This window comes from Vespula vulgaris, chromosome 16, assembly GCF_905475345.1.
Source record: "Vespula vulgaris chromosome 16, iyVesVulg1.1, whole genome shotgun sequence".
Lineage (NCBI taxonomy): Eukaryota > Metazoa > Arthropoda > Insecta > Hymenoptera > Vespidae > Vespula > Vespula vulgaris.
In genome coordinates, this window is record NC_066601.1 from 1,439,712 (window position 1) to 1,457,764 (window position 18,053).

At 31.9% G+C, this 18,053-nt stretch overlaps 1 protein-coding gene across 14 annotated transcripts in view; it reads right to left on the reverse strand.

Annotated features, from left to right (window-relative positions):
* Window positions 1-18,053, reverse strand: part of LOC127069665 (hemicentin-1-like) — a 266,624-nt gene that overhangs the window by 84,896 nt on the left and 163,675 nt on the right. The gene's annotated exons all lie outside the window — the stretch shown is intronic.

Sequence of the window (18,053 nt, forward strand, 5' to 3'; positions counted from 1 at the left end):
AAGCGGACGAAGCTCGCTTCGTACGAATAAATTGTGTGTCCGTTTATTCGATAGACCGATTCTTCCATCGTTTTGAGTAATTACGGTCGAACGCGGTGGGTGATGCGAATATGTGTGCGAGTACATATACAGATATACATATATACAGATGTATATATACTTACGTACGTATATACATACTTACATACATATATACATATATACGTATATATCTACGTATGTAACTAACTATGTACTATAAGATTAAAACGCGATTACAAATCGGACATGCTGGGTGAGCACGTCGATGTGTATTCGGAAACGAATCCTCGAAAGGTTTCGCAATTATTCTATACTCGTTTCTCGCTATTCCGAGGAAGGAAAAGAGAAGAAAAAGAAAAGTAAGAAAAAGAGAAAGAGAGAGAGAGAGAGAGAGAGAGAGAGAGAGAAAGAAACAAGAAGTTAATTTCACGTAGGTCAATCGAGTAACTTCTCTTTTTATTTAATCAGGAAGATAGAGATAGACAGATAAAGAAAGACAGAAAAAGATATATATATATATATATGTATATATAAGAAATTGAGATATTTAAAAAAGCATTAACTTTTGATTATTAATCTCAAAAGCTCGAAGAAGATGGCGGCTTGTTAACGACATGTTACGCTTACTGCTAGAAACAAGGTCGCGATCTGTTATACTACGAAACGTTTACGTATATGATACTTCTATCTATCTACGAGCACGCTCACACGTATTACTTCGCGCATAATGTCATGTTTAAAGAGAAGAAACACATACATTGACATAGACGCACGTACACGTAGACAAATACACATACATACACATTCAAGTGAAAGCTCCGGCGGAAGCAATTTCCATGAAACATTCCCGAGTAAATGAGGAAAGAGAAAACGACTTGGTGCATTCTGATTCCAGACGTCATCGATCCTCTCTCTCTCTCTCTCTCTCTTTCTCTCTCTATTTCTATCTATCTATCTGTCTGTCTCTCTCTCTCTCTCTCTCTCTCTCTCTTTCTCTCTCCTTATCGTGACAGCTGTTGCAAAAGTAGCGAAACGATTACCTCATTTTGACGTCCCTTTTCCTAGATCGTCCGAAGAAAATGAAAAACGAAAGTAAATTTATTATTTGATCGATACCAAGAAGATTGTGTGTGTGTATGTGTTTGTGTATGTGTGTAAGAGAGAGAGAGAGAGAGAGAGAGAGAGAGAGAACAAATTGTATTTCATTCTCATTCTTTTTTCCACTCACGCTGATCGCATTTAATAAAGTGGACTTCCTTTCTTCGAACGTAACAACAAATAAGTGCAAAAGAGAGGGAGAGAGAGAAAGAGAACGTTCTTTCTTATCGATTCAAGCTTTTCAACTTGTATTCCCATTTTTCTCAACGATTCGTGCAGAACGATCAGTTCTTGCGTTTCCTTTTAAACCATGCTTCGAAACGTGCCAAGCATGTAGGTATCCTCGAACTAGCAGGTGATCGAACGGGACGTTATTTCTTTCTTTCTTTTTTCTTTCTTTCTTTCTTTCTTTTTTTTCTTTCATTCTTTCTTTCTTTCTTTCGTAAGATCTCCGGCAAAGTATTTACAACATTCGAAAACGTCTTTCGAACGAACACTTTTTCACCCTTTCTTCTCATTTGACGTAAACAAAAAAAAGGCTTATTAATTGTTACGAGAATAAACGAGGTTAATCGTTCCTATTATGCACGGTAATGATGCAATTAGGACATTTCCTCGAGCTACACGGTTTTAATATAAGAAAATACGAATGGTCCTTGAAACACGCGAATACGACGCTCGTTAAATTTTCTTTTTATCGCGTTAATATTGTTACTTGTTTATAAATGATAATTGTTCATTGACAACGTCAAGACATTACATTGAAATAATCTCTGGAATGGAGCAACGTTTTCAAATAATAAAGTGAAAATGTTGAAATTATGAATAAGATAACTTCGAATTCATTGTTATTATTCGTTTCTCTCTTTTCTTTCTTTTTTTTTTATTTTTTTCTTCCGTGCGAAATTATTTCTCCAAACGATTATTAATTGTGTCGAATTATGAGAGCAATGAAGCAATTAAAATAATACAAATAATTTGTTATACTCGTACTAATTGCGATAAAAGAAAAAGTTCTTCATATAAAAATTGTTATTATTGTATCATCGGTTTTTATATTAAGTCGAACATATTCGATCTTTCGTAGCATATGTATGTTTTACTCTAATTGCAAGTTTTCTAATTCTCTCGACGTTTCGAGATATAATAAAACTGTAATAATAAAATTGTAATAAAATACAATAAAACTGTTTTACTTTGTAATTATTTATTTTATTAATCGTAATCGTTCATTAAAAATATTATAACATATTTATCGACGATCGATTCTAAATAAATCTTGTGAATTTTAACGCGTAACGTATAAAACGCGATAAATAATTTTATACGCACATATGTATATTAAAAGAAAAAGAATCACGATTAACTTTGATAACAACGATGATTACTATCAAACGCATTGAATATAAACATCAACGATCGTTGTCACTTAAGTGTCACTTAATTCTAACAAAAAATATCCATCTAAAAAGGCTGCTTTCAAAATAGTGACAGAAATTCAACCAAAAAGAAATTTCTTTTTAAAAAGGTATTGAAAGAAACGACAATACCCGGTAGAATTATACATATCTACTACTTAGGTCCACTTCGTTCGTTGGTACTTCTTAAACTTCTGAAAACTTTTTGAAAATGGAAGTCTAGTAGGAATTTCATGTTTCCGAGGGTCAGTAAGAGTCGTTTCTCTCTCTCTCTCTCTCTCTCCACACACACACACGTACACACACACATATATATAGAAATTTCGATTACGGTGAACGCGCGGCAAGAACCATAATCGAAAGTCGAAATTCAGCTGTGAAATTCAATCGAATCGTTTCCGTTTGAATCGAGTTAGTTATACTTGCACTGACGATTGGAATCATTCGCGCGTTAAGCGATATCCAAGATGAGTGGACGAATGTGACTACATATATATATATATATATATATATATATATATATATATATATATATATTGTTTGTATAAGAAAAAAAAAGAAAAATAGACAGATAGATAGATAGATAGAAAACGAATGGCAAGCGTTTTCTTTTAAGGTTTGGATATCGTTATTTGATTCACTTGACGAACGATGGACTTCGTTTTCTCTCTCTCTCTCTCTCTCTCTCTCTCTTACTCACTCGCAGTCTTCTAACCCTCCATTCATTCCCGAATGCAACTAGAAACGAGAGAAAGGTATTCGAAGAACGCGCTGAATTCGATCGGTTGAAAACGATTTATCGAAACATCGGAACGATAGAAGCGAATTTGTCGATCCAGGAGAGAGTTTAAACCGTGAAGCAATTTGCCGTAGGAGACGTGCAACCGCGAGAATCAAATTGGGATCGTATCTTCTACAGGACGATCCTTTTCGACGATCCTCTCTTACCACTATAAATCATACCCCCTTTTCCAACTGGATTCCTCGATATAGTTACTTCTCTTTCTTGTATCATTTTTACGAGTATATTTATAAGGATTACAAATGATTTTAACATTTTCCATTTTATCCTTTCCCATCATTCCATCATTGTTACTTCAGAATGCTTCAGTTTCATTTTTTTTTTTTCGTATGAATTAGATTAGATAAAAAAAGAAAAAATAAAAGGACGAACAAATGTTAAACGATAAATCGTAATATCCTAAATCGTAAAGTAGGATACGTATAATATTTTCAATTAACTATTATATATTCTCTATCGTTCGTTCGTTCATTCGCATCTTGAATGATTGTGAACCTATGAATACAGCAAATATTTGTAATTGTCTAAATACTTTCTTCTACGCACCTATTTAAATGAAAATTAAATGAACTATTTTAGAATTGAATGAACTTTTTCTTTCAAAATTAAATTAACTATTTAAATTAAATATATACTTGTACGGATATAAATAAGTCTACATGTCCGTAAAATGATCTCTTCTTTTCTTACTTTTTTATCTTCTGTTTTTTAAATTGTTTATTTTATTCGACGACGAAACAACGCGATTATCCTTTCATTTCTACACTTCCTATATATTCCTAAGCTTTCTAAGAGTTATCTAAGAGTTAATACCTCGATAATTAATTGTTAGATAATATTTTATCTAGACAAGACAAGAAAGAGGGAGAGAAGAACAAATAAATAAAATAGGGTAAAAGTAAAGAAGCTCTAAAGAGAGTAAAGGTTTAGTCGTGGTGAGATCTCATCGAGTGGAAACTAACGTAAGGTATTATACTTTCTCAAGGTGTCCCTCGCGGATCCTCGCAACTGAGTACTTTCTTCGTCAAGGTGCAATGCTGCTGCTCTCAGCAGCTCACGTAGACCGAGTTATTCCAAGAGATGTTCGCAACATCGAGAGAACGTTTATCGAGAAACTATTAACCCCTCGAGTACGATAGTAGACGCATGAAGTGAGACGAGTAACTTTTCTCTCACTCTGTCTCTCTGTTTCTCTCTCTTTCTCTCTCTTTCTCCTCTCCCTCTCTCTCTCTCTCTTTCTCTCTCTCTGTCTCTCTTTCTCTTTGTCATTTTCGAATCTTGAATCTCAACAAGACTGTATCGATTTTCCCGAATGACGAATCGCGTCAAACTATACAATCGCAAATTTTTATGAAACGACCTATTTACTTTCTTCCTTTTTCGTTTTTTATTTATTTGTGTTTCTTTTTTTTCTTTCACTCTTTTAAGCTCCCTCTTATACAAGAGCTTCTAATACACCCGAGGCTAGAAATGTATGTTTGGAGGTTTTCTCTTTTTCTCTTTCTTTCTTTCTTTCTCTCTTTCTCTCTCTCTCTCTCTTTTTTCTTCTTTCACTCTCTCACTATATTTTCGACTTGAATTTCTTTCAAATATACGTGCATATGCATGTATGCATATTATAAAAATAAGGAAAAATAAATGCAACCGTTTACTTTAATTCTTTGAACTTAAATTTTTTTTTCTTCTTTCTTTTTCTTCTCAGCTTTTCATCGACACACTCTCATGATCGAATTTGTTTCTGCTTTTCACACAGACACACATATATATATATAATATATATATCAAGTATATCCACATATATATATTTTCTCATATACCTACTTTGAAAGCAATTTTCATATAAAACCGTTTCCTATTGAGTGAGACCCGTTTTATTGATTAAATGGGTCAAGGCGTTTGTATACATTAAGTACTATTTCAAATCAACCAGAATATTTGTATTAGTGTAAATATCTATTTAGAGATATGAATACGTGGTAACGAATTACATATATCCAATCGCTCGTAGTGTTGAAAATTGTATATTCGATAAAAGTAGAAGATATATCGTCCATATAGATTTCTCATCTCGATGATATTTCCCTTCGATTCAACTTTACAATGAAAAATATCAATGTACACTAATTATTTGTGTATTTATTCGAGTCAATTATATAAATTTTATCATCTAGTTATAATTATTTACAAATAATGAAAATTACAATTGATCTGTCCAAAAATAAATGTTTCTCAATTTATATTGATAAAACTGCCATGAAATAATAAATGATCATTCGAGATTTATTTCAATTCGGATTATTTGCGAATTTCTATTATTTGTAAAAATATCAAGAATAATATCATCGTTTGCTTATTTGTCGCATCTTCAATACATAGAAATATTACTAACACTGATATTTTTTATTGTAAAACGAGTCCACAGGGATAAGATAAGATACAGAAAGAAAAAAATTTTGCTGAAATAAGAAGAGACTTTCACCATGTTGAATTTATGATCGCAGCTGTACCATCAAATATATTTCCCCTTTTTTTGTTACGATGAACCTGTAGTAATAATCTTTTATGCATATATATATATATATATATATATATATATATATATATACATACATAAAACATTCATGGTTCATAATTTATTTATTTATTTATTTATAGAAGCATTATTATTGTAAAAAGAAATGATTCAAATCACGACGAGATAATTCAAGAATATGAAATAAAAAAGAAATTTCAAGTGCTATTCATAAAAATAGGAGAATTACATATTTAAAAAAAGAAATTCGTTCAATTTTGTCGAAATTAATATAAAAACAAATATTGTGGATTAATGGAAATGCGTGTAAAATATTTGTAAAACATTTAAGGAAATAAAACTTTACATTACGATGTATACCTGCAAAACATTTCAGAATGATTAAACGCGAGAACTTTTTCACACACAGATACCCAAACATATACACAAGTTTACACAAATATGTATATATGGATTTATTTATTAAAAATAATACTAAAACTTTAAAATTTATGTTTTGAATTCGTTCGAAATATATTATACATAGGTATGCCGTAGGAAAGCGGCCTTATTTTTACCATTATCGCGGTATATAACGCGTCGCTTTTCCTGCTCAGCGAAAAACGTCAAGTTATGCTCTTTATCGCGAAATAACACTCTTTACATCTCCTCTCAACGTTACCGTGTCACTGAAAATTGAGAACCGCAAAAGACGCGATATCCGTTGTCGGGAAAGAGAGAGAGAGAGAGAGGAGAGAGAGAGAAAAAGAGAGAGAGAAGAAGCAAATCGAGCGTTCTGAATACTGTTGGACCAAATCCACAAAAGAGGATTCTTTCTCTTTCTCTCTCTTTCTCTCTGTCTCTTTTTTCTCTCTTTCTCTTTCGCTTTTTCCTCTGTGAATATAAAAAAGCTCGGTCTCTTTTGAATATCGTAATGCGTCAGTTTCGAATTAGAAATAGAATCGTACGATCTAATTCTCAGATTCTTTTTCGATCGATACGAATAACATTTATTCGAAATAATTTGCGTATATCGTTATAATAAATATTATTTTGTAATGATATACGACAAGAAGAAATTTGATTTTTACTTATTAAAAATCCAAACAATAAATAAAAACAATCATTAATAATCTATCTAAAGATATCTTGATTCTTAAGTCATCATTTTGATCCAATAAAACATCTAAGGAAAATTATTATATAAAACGTTAATAAAACTTCTTCTATAAATTTCTTACGTAACATACGGAGAATAAATCGTCATGTATGGATAAGTACGATCGAGAAATTTAAACATAATGATTAAAAATCTATTTAATAATATTTTAACTCTCAAGTCATCATTTTGATTCAATAAAACATCTAAGAAAAATTATTATATAAAACGTTCAGAAAATTTCCTCTATACATTTCCTATATAACTGATTGGAAATCGTGATATATAATATAATATATATATATATATATGTATATATGTGTGTAATGACATAACGGTGTTTTTGTTAAATCTGTGCCAAACGTGAGGCGAATAGTAACGGTGTGACGGTCGAACTCTCGACGGAGAATTCTGGTAATCTTGAATGATCGATCGAACGAACAGCGATGCGGTGGTAACACATACATTCATACATACATATATATATATATATATACATACATACAAACATACATACATATCTACGTGGAGCCACAAGACTACTCTAGATTTCCTTCTAGGAATCACGAAGGCGGGGTCGAAGCTATAGAAAGTTTTCCGAGAAAGATGGGAAAAATGAAGTAGGGCGAAGAACATCAAAACTGTCTCGCGAATATTTAATGAAGAACGCTTATGGCTATGTTAACCGAGAGATGTTCTTATTACTATAGACAAACACGTTATAAATAGTATCATCTCTCTCTCTCTCTTTCTCTCTGTATAGTTAAAGAGAGTCTCTTTTTATAATTAAGTAAATAACGATAGACTGCTGGTATTATATCATGTCGTGGTAAAGAGTTAAGAATAAATTACAATATTTTATCTGTTTTCTTTCGGCTTTGTTATATCTTCTTTTTTCCTATAACTTTTTGGTCGTAACATCATGGTTATATCGTAACATCTCTTAATCATCTTCATATATTCATCTACTCTCGTCTTAGAAGCAAAAGTTTCTTGACATTACTAGTTGACATATGCGACAACTAAGTTAGTTTCACCTCGACATGAGGAAAGTTTAACGAGAGACTGGTATCCTCTCTCTCTCTCTCTCTCTCTCTCTCTCTCTCTCTCTCTCTCTCTAAGTTCTAACTATGCAACTACATACATATCTACATATATTATATCTATATGCATATCTACATATATTATATCTATATGCATATATATATCCATATATTTATATATCTATATATATCTATATATATATGTGTGTGTATGTATACATACAAATATCTTACATAAGTGATAAGAAAGAATTCGATGATATAACACTACACAATGCTGAGAAATTTCGGATTCTTGATCAGAATTCGTGTTAGGAATCACCGGGTCTCTTGGTATAATGTTAACGATGAAATTGCGATCGGAATAATAGGAATATAACATAGCCGATCTACTTGCTATACACGAAGGTGTCATACACGTGGTCTGTGGTAAGGGTTAAGGGAGGTTTGTGTGCTGAGTGTATAGAACGAGAAGCGGAGATTCCTGGGAATCCAGAGAGAGAGAGAGAGAGAGAGAGAGAGACAGAGAAAGACAGACAGACAGAGAGAGAAAGAGAGAGAGAGAGAGAGAGCAAAGAACAAAGGGTTAGTCTGAGAGGTTGGCATGCGACGATCGCTAAACGTATTCACGAGTTCCAGTGTCGAGTTGAGGCAAGTACAGTAGAGGGGGAGAGAGAGAGAGAGAGAGAGCGAGAGAGAGAGAGAGAGAGGGAGGAAGAGGGTGGGAGAATAAAGTAGTGGAGAGGTGAGAGGGTCATAGCAAGGGCGATTGTCAAGAGACATTCAGAAAGTTCAAGGATCTTCATCTGGACGACGAGACAATGATAGAAAAGGGATACAAAGCGCTAAGGTACGAAAGTGTAAAAGGGAGAGAAAGAAAGAAAGAAAGAGAGAGAGAGAGAAAGAGAGAGAGAGAGAGGGGGAGAGAGAAGGAAAACTACACGGTTTCCCAATTTAGATATTTCATCGTTTTCATTCGAGAGTTCTTTTATCTTCGGTTTCTACTTGTTCGGCTTGTATTTGTAGTTCAATCGTATGTATTTTTCGTTGTATTTCTTACATACCATTTTTTCTACCTTCTTTCCTTGTTTCTTTTCCTTTTCTTTTCTTTTCATTTATTTGTTTATTTATTTATTTATCTTCTCTTCCAATCGTTGGATCCCCGAATAAATTCGTGGATAAATTGGAGGATATTACTGTTTCGTTAATTTTATCGACGTTATGATCATCGACGAAAATCTATCAGACATATTTACGGTATAATATTTCATAAAAAAATACTTCGATGATACTGGAGTATCCTAAAGTGAAAGTTTAAAAGAAGAATTTTGTAGAAGAAGGAAATTATTCGTAGAAAAGGGAATGGAAATTTTAATCGATTAGAAAAATGTCTAATGTACGAATATCGACGTAGAGAGTTCATTCTTACGAATAAAATATCATAAATTCAGTTGAATTATCGTTCATGTTAATTTCGCGGTTAAGAATTCCGTTTGTTGAACATGTTGTGAACATAAGATCGGTGTTCTACCTCTATTACTGGAATTATATACCAAACCGCGCCGTCCAGCTCGATCATCGTTCTATCCTTGTCTGACCACGCTCATAATAGCTCCGATGGCTATGAGTACATGAATAAAATACCAAGGAGAGAAAGGGATGCGACCGATATACATAGGTACACCTATATGTATATAGGAAGTATGTACATATATATATATATATATATATATATATATATATATACAACGAACAAACGTACGTACACGAGCTTGCAAACAGTTAGATACCGAAAACACCGAACATGCTTCGTGCTAGTTTCGATAGATAATAATTTCAGTAGCATGCTACGAAATTCTCAACGCATTTCGATATCTCACGAACGGCGATGATATACAAGATTTTTATTAAATTTTTTTTTTTACACAATCCATCGATACCTATATGTATATATATATATGTATGTATGTATGTATGTATATATGTATAATATGTATGATAAAAATATCGCAACTCAATTGAAATTTCAATAAAAACTTTTTTCGCGGATTGGAACTCTAAGATATTAATACAATAAAGAAAGGAAGAAGAAGAAGAAGAAGAAGAAGAAAAAAAAGAAAGATATTTTATTCTAATTACAAAAATCATTTATGGAATCTTACTTTATTAGTTTTTGCTAAAGTTTCGAAACGAAGTTAAGTTCGATCCCGTTCCCTTAAAAATATCTTTCTCTTTACCGTAATAAAATTCTCCCTAACTTTCGGATTTCAATGCAAATACGAAAGAATCGTTAAACTGTTTTCCTCCGATAAGTCGGGCGACGTTACGTTTGTCTATAACTAACTAAATCACGATATTTTATTTCTCTTTTTAACAAAAGAGAGAGAGAGAGAGAGAGAACTCAAGAAAAGAAGAAAAAGCGAAACGTCGAGAGAAGAAGCAACAAGAATAAATATAAAAAAGAAAGGAGAAAAAAATGGAAACAAAATAAAAAAAGAAAGGAACAAAGATAACGTCGACGTAACTTTATTGTTAATAACTCTACAGTAAATATTACTTTAATCAACGAATTCTTCGATAAAGTCGTTAAAGGCGGTGACTGCTGATTGCGTCCAGTTCTAACAGCGTGCGGTATATGATGAATAAATTCTATCGTAATCGAATTAAAAAGAAAAGAAAAAAGATCAAGCGACGAAGAGAAAAAATATATAAAAGAGAAATAGTCAAAAAGATAAACTGATGGATAGATAGATAGATAGATACAATAGTCGAGAAAGAGAGAGAGAAAGAGAAAAAGAGAAGTAGAAAAATATTTATATTTGTATAAATATGCATAGATATATATATGTATGTGCGAATACCGTGAATATGATTTTTTGTGAATGAAAATTTTTCTCTTCGATGATTATCTGATTGAAGTTTTTCTTTACAATGTTTTATCACGTTTCAGTCATGTTCGTTAATTCTCATACAACTCTCTCTCTCTCTTTCTCTCTCTCTCTCTCTAAATCTTTCTCTCCTTCTCTCTATCTATCTATCTGTCTGTCTGTCTGTTTGTCTGTCTGTCTCTTTTCAATGTAATATAATTTAATCTATATACGTCACGTTAAAATATTGCTCCTTTGCTGTATATATTCACAAGTTTACTTTTGATGTATACTAAAAGCACTAACTACCTTTGTATACTATTATGACAAACATTCTAACTCGTAGTCAGAGTCGACTGAAAATATAATAATATAAACCAGGTCATGAAAGTATTCCATAACTTAATAACCTCTATAAAGCTATTTCAAATTAACTAAAATGCTGTATTATATTGTTGTATGAGGAATTTAATATTATATATAAATATAAATATATGATATAATATATATAGAAAATATTTCATAAATTCGATACAATTATTTTTATTTTATGACGTCGATAAACTTTTTATATCCTACTAGTGTAACGACCAATCATCATTTTTCTTCGTTTTTTTTTTCTTTCTTTCTTTTCTTTCCTCTTTTTTTTGTTTACTTTGCCATAACCCACGAATTTCTACGGAGCTTTCATGATATCGACATAGGTCGCCAAGAAACTTGATAATAAATATACATATGTATATACATACATATATACATACATACATACATACATACATACATACATATATACATATATACGAACGGAAAGATACGAGAACGAATTTCGTTTGATCTCGTTTAATACGCATTGAATACTTACTGAAACTTTCTTTTGACTTTCTCGAACGAATATTTCTTCGAGTTTGTAAAACGAGAGAAGAAAGAGAAAGAAAGCTTCGTTCGTTCGAAAAGAAACATTTAGCGGTCGTTTTTCATCGTAGCTTCGTGAAAAACGAAAGCTTTTCTTTCTCATAGCAGAGCATGAGATAACGTTTGTCCTCGTATGTGTATTTTACTCTCTCTCTCTCTCTCTCTTTCTCTCTCTCTATCTATCTATCTATCTATCTATCTATCTATCTATCTATCTATCTATCTATCTTACTCGTTGAGAGAATTTTTTCTTTTCTCTTCCTCTTTCTCTCTCTCTCTCCTTCTTTCTTCTCTATTCTATCTCCTATCTCGACTCTCTTCCAATTAGCACTCTCTTTAGATTTCGCGAGTGCACATACATACGTACATACACACGTACATATATATACACACATATATATACATACATAGATATATACGTAGACGGCCACACGATTTTCCACAGGCAATTTCTTTCTTCGAATTTGCCGTTACGTTCTCGTTCTCGACCGCTTCAATCCGACGTGTATTTTACGGTCATTTTCGATCCTGAGATTCCTTCGGGCTTTTTTTACCCTCCATTCCCCATCCCACTTCATTCCACCCCTTTCCCGACATCCTTCAAAATCCTACATACCTCGTTAACAAAGAAAAATGTAATCGAGCGAATAACGAGATTATTCCACGCTTACGTTAGAAATGATCGGAATCGCATTATCATTGAAAATTTACTTTATTTCTCTTCAATTTTTGAAAGAAATTCAGAGATACCATTTAGTACTGTCTATAAGTCATTTCGATCTTGATTCTTCTTCTATATTTATATTTTCAAAGAATGCAAATGCATAATTTGAGATATGGAAAATGTTATAGCATGCAAACGAAGAGAAAAAAGAAGAAGAAGAAAAAACAGCCAAAAATGTTGAATAAATATATAATTCCTCTCTCGTATAGATTGCAATCTTTTTTCTTTTTTATTTCTTTAATTTCTTTTTTTTTTTTTTTACTTGTTATTCTCTCTTTTTTTTCTTTTTGTTTTTTTTTTTAAAGGGAGAAAAATAAGTTTCAAACATATTTTCTCTTTTATTTATTTTTACTGAAGTATTTCGCAGGAAATAAAATATAGAAATTTGTACGTGTAACGGTAGTACATATGTATATATATATTTTTTTTCCTATGAAAAAATACGTGGTTAAATTTATTTTTTTTCTTTTATTTCATATAGGCTGCAATGTTTGACAAATATTAGTTTAGAAACTAATAGTGTCTTTTGTTCCCTCTATTTCTTTCTCTCTCTCTCTCTTTCTCTTTTATCAATAAGTATCGCCAAAAAATAAAGAAAAATTAAATATTTTAATTAATTTTCATATTTTCTTTTTCTACCCGTTACGTATTACCGGTTTGTCAGCTTTCGCGATAATAACTAATTTATAAATTTCTCTCAGACATTCTTTCCTCTTTTTCTTTTTATTTTATTTTCTATTTCTTCTTTTTCAATTTTGCTTATCGATCGTATTTCTTTTGTTCGTTTAATCAATACGTATCACCGAAAAAAAAAGAGAAATAAAAGAAGAAACGTAAAAAAAGAAGAGAAAAGAAAAAAGAAAAAAAGAAAACACGTAGAAAGGAAAGAAAAACAAGCGAACAAATGAAATTTTCAAATGAATTCTCGTAACAATTACTTTTTGCTTTTCGCTCGATTTTTTTCTACTTCTTTTTTTTCGGGAGGATGAAACAATTTTTGGCGAACGTTACGAAGATTCAGTGAACCGATAACAATTAAAGTAGCAGATTTTCCTAACTTGTGACATTTCCTATCTTTTATCAATTTACGATATACATACTACATAAGCATACGATTCGGCGCGCCTAAGAGGTAAACGCCATTGAAACGAATCAGAGGGCATAGTTTTTACACAATGTCGACAGAAAGAAATAGATTTTCCAGCTAACGAGACGGAAAGCAACAAAATACCGATGTGAGTCCGTGCGTGGCAATGGCATCCTGCCAAGTGCACACATGACAAAAACATAGAATCGCGGCTGGCTTTTTATAACCGACGAATGCATCCAAACGAACGATTTTTCCCTCTGCTTTTGCTTCTCTCTTTCTCTCTCTCTGTCTCTCTCTCTCTCTCTCTCTGTCTTTCTCTTTCTTTCTTTCTATTTCTCTCTTTCCCTACGGCTTTTACGCCAAAAGGAATTACGAATTTAACGCGGGAAACAAAAATTCATCGGATCTGGAAAATTGACGGTAGCCAGTGAAAAAAATCGTGGCTTTATCGAATTTCTTTTCTATCTATCTATCTATCTATCCTATCTATCTATCTTTCTCTCTCTTTTTGTCTCTGTCTTTGTTTCTATCTCTCTCGCGTAAATAAATTTTTCATTCAATTTAAATAATTTCCTCCCATCGAAACTTCATGTCGCGTTTGGAAAAAGACTGGCGCAACTTAAATTGATTTTCCACAGTAGTTTAACTTAAATGACTATCCGCCGCGCTAATTCTTATTTGTTCGCGTGTTAATATTTCGCGATAGTTTTTTCCTCTCTCCCCGATGGCATCTTGTCGCGATGAGTAAGAAAATAAAAAAAGAAAAAAAGAAAATAGGGGAAAAAGAGAGAACTCAAATCGTTTCTATCTTATACTCTCTCTATCTTTTTTTTTTTGTTCGTTAAAATTATCGAGTTAAAGTTTTCTTTGATAAACTTTGATTTCACGTCACCCTGCATAATTTATACGGGATATTGCTTCAACAAGATACTTTTTAGCGAATGCTTTTTTAAAAGGACGAACGATTACGAAAAGGAAAAATAATGAAAAGGATGGAAGGAAACAAATTAAAGGGGACGGTCAGTCGGATTAAAGGATCGTAACACCATAAGATAAGATTTAGATATTGAGAGAGAAGTAACTTTCTTCTCATCGATAATAACATTTCAACGAGTTTTAAAATTCGATTTTAAAGTGTTCTTCGAGATATAGAACGATGGTGATTTACAAAGAAAAAGAAAAAGAACGAAAACAAAAATACATAACATATAATCGAAATACATATATATATATATATAAACCATATAATTAGCGATAATATTTCGAATACTAATAATATTTTTTAACTATACTATACGAGTTAAAGTATTTGATAAATTTAAAAAAGAATATTTGTATGTGTATACGTGCGCACGCGTGCGTGTATTATCGCGAAAAAAATTATTTATAAATATTTTCGTCAAATATCTTTGATGAATCCATTACTCGATATAAAAGATTATCGGACGGTCACTTTGTTATCAAATTCTGTACAATATTTTCGAAATATTAATAAAACTGTACGAAATCTGTAGAATAGTATTATGAACGATACGAATATAACATAGAAAAGGAAAAATAATATAAAATTCTACATACTTGGCTAGTTTTTGGCTAAAATAGATTTTATACGCTAAAACGAAATATCCAAGACGAGAGAGAGAAAGAAAAAAAATAATAAAAAAGAAGGAAGAAACTATTTCCATTATATATTTTTTTGGCTGACCTGTTTTCTCTCTCTCTCTCTCTCTCTCTCTCTCTCTCTCTCTCTCTCTTATCATGTTTCTCGAGACACCCTGTATGATATACGAAGGAAAGAAGGGAAAAAACATGATCGTAGTAGTCGTAGAGGCGCCTCCGTCAGGCTCTGAACAAATTTATCTCTCTCTCTCTCTCTCTCTCTCTCTCTCTCTCTCTATCGTAAACTTCGAAATAATATCAAAACTTATTTCGTAGGTTGAGAACACAATCAAACGGAAGTTCTGTTGGACGGCCATCTGCCGAAGGCTACAAATTTTGTGCATGTGAAATTGTCATCTGTGTATATGGTGTGTGTGTGTGTGTGCATGTCTGTTGCCATTCTTCTCTCCGCAAAACTCTGTATCTCTCTCTCTCTCTCTCTCTCTCTCTCTCTCTCTCTCACTCTCTCATTCTTTGACTACAAGAATGGATAAAACGAAAAACTTGTCCGATCTGTTACGCGTACATACGTTCTTAACAACATATGTGTGCGGATACATATACACGTATAAAAATGTCAACAAGTCGTCCAAGATCGTTTGAAAAATGTATCGAAGAAAACCGAACCGTGTTTCGAAATCATTGGAACCAGAAGCTGCACACTCTTTCCGGACTTTTCGAACTTGTTTCCGAGCAATATCTATAATCGATGAATCTCTTGGATATAGTAAGTCTCTCGAGTCTACGTGACTCGTGACCATTCTTATAACACATTGTTTGTTCGTGTATTATAACTGAACAATAGACCTTTCAAATCCTTTTATATATATATATATATACATATATATATATATATATGAGTGTGAGTGTGTGTGTATATATGTAATATATGTGTGTGTGTGTGATTAAATTATGCAATGTTCTCGAAATTCAAATAATTGAAAATAATTAAAATTTTTCTCAGTTTTTTTCGTTAAACGAATTTGTATCTTATCGTCAACTAATAAAAGTATAAAATTATTTAACATAGTATTAACTATTAATTATGAACTATATTCATCATACTTATTGAGGAAGTTCCCTGACCACACGTACATAAGTGCTAGCTTATATAATAGCTCACTCTTCATCATCATAGATAATTGTTATTTAATTAATAGCACTAAACGAGCCAGACCACGACTAAATAGAATACCTAATCGAAATTGAATACTCACATAAATTTGATTACGTATAAAATCTTTACAAAAAATATGTATATGTATACATTAAATGAGAATATCTCTCGTTTAAAAAATTCCGCGTGATATTAATAAATAAATAAACGAATAAGAAGAAAAGAAAAAGAAGAAGAAGAAGAAGAAGAAGAATGTAAATAATATAGAAGGTAGCCTAGTTTGTAAATGACGTCACAGGCGTATCATCATCCCCCTTTTTCGTTCTTTCTCTTTTCCTACTACCATTCGACAAAGGACGATAACGTCGGATTTCAACGAAAAAAATCCGTCCGTAATCCTTTCCTTTTATTCCGTGCTCGCATACGCGGCGGTATTTTTACGTGGCGTATAAAATCGGCAGACACGCTGAGTTTATTTTCCAACTGAATGATTCGAGTTGGTATAATCGAGCATCAGCGTTCTTACGGAACGAATATTCAACTTCATGAGCATGAATATGTACACATACGTATGATGAATGTGTATACACACATACACATACAAATATATAATAGTAGTTTTGCATTATAAAAAAGAAGAGAAAGAGAAAGATAAGTATACAAGATTTATATATATATTTATGTACATTTATATATGCATGAATATGTATGTGTATTATTGCGTGTACGTTCTCGTGCAAAGAGTGGAAACAGTTTTGCGGAGTTGTTACTCTTATCGTGCCGGTAATCTTCTCGACGTATCCAATTGTGAGAAAATGAGAAGAATAGACGCGGAAGGAGCCTGGGCGTATTCGGTTATATGCGTTCAATGGAAGCCCTTTCGACATGTATTATCGATCTTCCATGATATCGATGATGAACAGAATTGCTTTCGGAAATTGCGTTTATTCTTCTTTTATATGCCAAACACGAATTTTATTTTAAAACTTTGTTTTCTTCTTTTTTATTTTTTATAATTAGAAAAAAATTTACTAACAAATTCACACACACACACACACACACACACACATATATATATATATATATAGATATATGCGATCTTATAAAAAAATATATTTGTGTCGTTCTTTTACGTGATCGTTATATCAACAAATTTCATACACGTATATATAATATATACTTTTTGTATGAGAACAAATATTGTTCTTCTAGCGAATCATTCATTGATTATTATCTCTGTGTAAAAGTGTTAAAGAAAGAGCATACAATAACCCCGCACGATATTGCACTTGATTCAAGCACGAATTATTTTTCATTCTATCGAGTTGTCATAATAATTCCTGCCATTTCTATGCACATGTATATATACACACGTATGTTAAAATATGTTGAAAAAATATTCAGGATCGTAGAAATAATACATACATTCGATCACGCCCATTCGTACAAATAAATACATTTCTTTCTTTTTCTTTGTTTTTTCTTTTTTTTTTTTAAATTAATCATTCGTCCCAATTTTTTATTTTGTTAAATGTAAATGAATTTTTACGATGAATACAATATACCTATTAATCCGATTGAAAGAATATCTTGTGAATTTTATAAATATCCTCGAGAAATACAATATAACG